This window comes from Arachis duranensis, chromosome 6, assembly GCF_000817695.3.
Source record: "Arachis duranensis cultivar V14167 chromosome 6, aradu.V14167.gnm2.J7QH, whole genome shotgun sequence".
Classification (NCBI taxonomy): Eukaryota; Viridiplantae; Streptophyta; class Magnoliopsida; order Fabales; family Fabaceae; genus Arachis; species Arachis duranensis.
Window position 1 is genome coordinate 110940019 of NC_029777.3, and position 5273 is coordinate 110945291.

At 25.7% G+C, this 5273-nt stretch overlaps 1 long non-coding RNA gene and 1 pseudogene across 1 annotated transcript; both read right to left on the minus strand.

The window, feature by feature from the left end:
* Positions 1–1206: 1206 nt before the first annotated feature.
* LOC127748381 (uncharacterized) lies at positions 1207–2176 on the minus strand. The gene is made up of 3 exons (XR_008010473.1): positions 2060–2176; positions 1594–1674; positions 1207–1428 (listed from the first exon to the last, which is right to left on the minus strand). It is a non-coding gene; the product is annotated as an uncharacterized LOC127748381 (long non-coding RNA).
* A 1706-nt stretch (positions 2177–3882) lies between these two features.
* Positions 3883–5273, minus strand: part of LOC107495996 (bifunctional dihydroflavonol 4-reductase/flavanone 4-reductase-like) — a 2415-nt pseudogene continuing 1024 nt past the window's right edge.

Below are 5273 nucleotides of genomic sequence, written 5' to 3' on the forward strand. Positions count from 1 at the left end.
TGCACAGAATCATCTAAAATAGTCGTATTTTCAGTAATATTCTCAACTTCTTGAAAATTTTTTGAAAGATTTGTAGTCAATTCCTTCAAAAATGTTTCTCTTTGTATCAGGTGTCTTTTTTTTCAGCTATGCACACTTCTTCTAATTCTTTAGTATCTAAATTTGAATTAAATGTACTTGCTCCTGTAATCATTAGAGATAATATATCAAGTATTTTATATTATAAAAAAAGAAAAATGAATATATGTTAAATGTTTGAATCAGCTGAATTATGAATATATATTATGAAGGTAGTATTAAAGATAAAAGAAGTAAAATTTTAGCTTTGTGATAATTACAATCTATCATGCTTGTCTTACCATGTCTCTTTTGAAGTAGCATAGTCTTCCTATTCAGTCTTACATCCCTTTGCAATCTAATTCGATTTGTGTACTCCAATGAATCTATAATAATTATTTAGCATATACCAATGATTGTTTTTAATAGATCAATTAAAAAGTTAAATGTTTGGTCTTTAAGTAATAAAAACATATTAACATAGTAACTGGTAGATATTATTTAATGTTTGTTGAAGATGTTGTTGACTTGTCTGATGACATGGACTATTATATGCTTCATGTGTGATACCCGAATTATTTCATGGACTATTCATAAACAGTATTAACTTTATTATACTTTTTCTAAAATTTAAACAGTATTACATTTTTTTTAAATAGTATAAATAATTTCACATTTTAATAAGATTGATAATTCTATTTATTTTATTATAATTCTTTGTAATTAATATAGTAACTTATAAATTATATAAATTTTTAAAAAATATTCTCAAACCCAATTGCTTACGTAAAAATTCAAAAAAAAAGTATATTTGAATTTAAATTTAAAATTATAAACATAATACTTTAATTAAAAATTATAATTAGATTTTTTTTAAATAAGTACACATTAAAAATTAATAACTAACTTAATTGTATCAACAATAATTCAAAGAAAAAATTTATAACTTTATGACATTAAATATTAAATTAAAAATTATCAGAATATTAACGGTGAGAATCAAATTAAAAATAAAATCACAAATAATAACTAAATAACTTCTATTTATATTTGAAAAAATTCTAAATTCCAAACATAAAAATCGAAAAGAACCAAAAAAAATAATAACTCAATAAAAGACAATGTTTCACCAATACAAACATATGTTTGGCATTATTCTATTAGATAGACTCTAAAAGAGATTCCAAAACATGTGCATCCAAATTCTCAAGTTTCTTTCTCAATCTTGATCTTCTTGCAAGTTGAGGTATCTCCTTCCACCTTCGAATCTTCCGACTCCGAGGATAGTCACTTAGTTGGTGTAATAACACTTTCCAACAATTCAGATTCATCATTGGCCGCAACTTCAATGGAGAATTCAAGCAACAAATTCTGTACAAAAAACCACGTTAAATTAAAGACTTCTTTCTAACCTTTGATTTTATCTCACTAATATTTTTGAATAAAATTAAGATCTAATTTTCACTAATATTTTTAAATAAAATTAAGATCTAATTTTGAGAGAACAAACAAAAAAAATATTTTTTGAACAAATACCTTAGTACCTTCTACTTTCTCCCCTTCAATGATTGAGGATGTCTTTGAAATTAGAAACAAAGCACCGGTGTAGTCAACATCCTAAAATTATAATTAATTATTATTTATAAATTAGATACTACTAATGACCAAGAAAGCAAAAAATAAATTAATTTTTAATAGAAGTACACTTATATATACTCACAATTTGAATAGGGTGAGTCTCTTTGAATTTATTTATGAGATCCACATTATTAGTCATCTTCTTAACTTTATAAGAAGGTGAAAAATATGAAATATCATATATTTGAACTTCAATGATGAAGAGAAAGATCTTATCAATTAGGTTGAGTAAAAGTGTAGGTGTATCTGATAGATCTCCTTTCTACAGGATATTACGTAATATATTAATAATAAATAATATAAAAAGTACCAATAAAAATATCTTCACTAATGCTTTTAGAAATAAATATTGGTTAGATCTTACCAATAGGAGTGGATCAAGTATCTCTACACAGCTCTCTTCCAAAACTTGTTTTGCCTCATTGTCAAAGACTACATAACATGCACAGTCAGAATCATCAATGACACCAAGCTTTATTCGATACCTGCTTAAAAAAGAAAATAACATAAGAAAAAGTTAAATATAGACTTATTTAATATCTAATCCAATGTACATAGACTTTAATTTAAATAAATAAATAAATAACTTTGGCGTCATGAATAAAAGGATATTAGTAGAAAACTCGCGTCTTCATTGAGTCAAACCATCTCAATTGAGTATGGCAATGGAGAATTTTCATAACTTGATAGTGTCTATAACCATATCACTCGTATACGTACACACAAATTGTCGATTGTAGGATTGATGTACTTTAAATTGTGGTGCTTTACATCTCTCATAATTTATCCTTTTATAGTTGCATCATAACTAAATTTTTTTAAATTTGGTTGACTTTAATTTAAAATTTAAAAAATAACAACCTAAATAAAACAACCCAAACTTAAAATTTGAAACAACTTAAACAAATAATAATTTATAATTTATTTATAATTGATATTTATAAATATAAATAAATATAAATCTAAAAATTTGTAATGACGACACCTAAGCAAATAAACTTTCAGACTCAACGTATGAGCGCCATGTAAGCAAATGAGCTCCCTATTTGTATACTATAAAGATAAAGATAAAGATAAAGATAAAGATGCACACGCTGACACGTATAGGGCTCATTTTCATTTGATTCGTTTTGGCTCCTTTTATACAATTTATTATTCGTAAATGTAAATTTGCAAATAATTTTTTACAAAAGAATTTCGTATATACTAAGAACGAATTCGTTTTATGAAATTTAATTAAGTAAATTAATTTTAAATTTTAATGTTAAAAAAATTGTTAGATATTCTATAAACAGGCAATACCATACCTGTCCATACCATTGTCTCGTATCACTTTTCAAAGAATAATGTGTTTGGATATTAGTTTAGGTTGAAATATATAAATATTTATTTAATTATATAGACATGAAATTTAATCCAAAAATTTCTCTCTCAAAAATGAAACATATGAACAAATATTTTCCATTTCTACCTTCACAAAACACAAAAATATAGTAAAAAATATTTAAAACAAAAAATTATATAACTATAACCTTATATTCAAACCAAACAAATCTCCATCTCTGGTATCTCTATATTTTTATTTCAGGAATATTATTATCCTCTAGCCTTAGCAGGGGCATCATCTCCTGTAATATACAACATGTTGAAACATTGATATTGATGCCATTAATAAAGCATAATAATTTATTTATTGATTGATTCTTTAGATAAGTGGAAGGGAACTTTATAATTATATAATTAGAAGCTAATACATCATAGAAAATCTAATTATTAATTCATGAATATCTTAATACCTAAATTAGAAGTACATTTTAACTTATTTTCAAAATTAAATTATCAAAAGGCACACAGCTAGAACTTCACTCATACACTCCAAGATCAAATAGAGGAAACTCATTAATTTGTGAAACAAGAAGTTGGTCTCCTAAATTGCAAGATTTATAATTAGTTAATTAGGTGACTACTCATATGAAGATATTTTTTTAAATATGAAGATATTTTTATATAAAAATAACTAGAATTATTTTAGATCCATCAAAATTTATTAATTTTTGTTATTATTTAGTTATCAACTCAATTCTTTTAGTCTAGTTTCTTTAGTCTAATAATTCAACAAACATATTTTATTCCATACTTAATATTGATGTCTAACTAATAGTGAAAAACAATAAAAAAAAAGCACAATTAATTTTTAGGGGTGCCATTATTAATTGGAGATTCTGCTGTTTTTAGGAAGAAGCCCTCTATGTCTGCATGTTTCCACAGCTCAGTGAACATGTCATCTAAGCTGTACTTAAATTGAAACCCCAATTCTTTGATCTTCTTGGATGAAAATATAACAATGTCCAATTGATCTGGAATATCCCTGAACCTAAAATTCCAATACGTACAGTTAGCAATTTAGAATGGGAACATTGTGATATCATCTGATCTAACTGAAAAATAGATTAGTACAAGTAGCTCTTTTATATATCATACAGTGTTAGATATATAAGCTAAGATTAATAAAGTGACCTTACTTTGTAGGGACATTGTATTCATGGTATTTTTGGTTAAGCAATTTTGCTCTGTCATGAATGGTGGCTTCATGTGCAGAGAAAATGTATCTCCCTTCAGCTTTTGGATGCTCATAGAGGAACATATGATCAAGACAAAGGTCATCTAAGTGCACGAATTGATCTTGCTTTATTATTGAAAAATGTGCCTCATTCCCTGATGAGTGATGACAATTCATAAGTACTACTCCATCATTAAATTTCACCAACTTGTTTCCCTTATAATATTGTTCTTATTGTAAAAAATATTATGATATATATATATAAGCTTCTGAAGTTTTCTTAGGAAGATAGAAAAAATTGAAAAATAAAATCAAGAAGTAGCACAAAGGTTTAGTCAATTGGTCACCCAAGAGTCAATAACAATAGTAAAAAAAAAAAAAATTGATTGTTGTTCATATATGCATGAATGATACATTGATACTAATGCACCTGTGATGAGTGAAAGAGCAGTGATAAGGCTTGGTGGCATTGTTGGCATGAGAAATGGACCAACTACAACAGGTGGAATAATTGAGATGAAGTCTATGTTGTTTTCTTTGGCAAATTCCCATGCTTCTTGCTCTGCCTGTGTCTTAGAAACAAAAAACATCTGCAAGAAATCGATTCTAGATTATAATCATTTATGTATCTTTCTAATAGTGTAAATTTAAAAAAAAAATTATTTATAACATGTATAAAAACTCTTATAACTAAAAGATTTTGAATTTTATCCATGAAATTTGTTCAGATGACACTGATTTTTCTATAAAAAAAAATAAACTAAAAATAACAATTGAATTAAATTGAATTCACCAATTAAATGTCAAGAAATGTTAGCTTAATTTGTCCCAAATCATATGCAATTTTATCAATGTGTAATAGCACAAGATAGGAGGACCAAATTATGTACAAAAAGTTTTACTTAAATTAAGAGTTTGTAACATTATATTAGATGATTAAAGAGTTTTTTTTAAAAAAAAAAAGAGGGCATATGATTATGATGAAGACTTATACTAACCCAGCCAGTCATTTTGACTC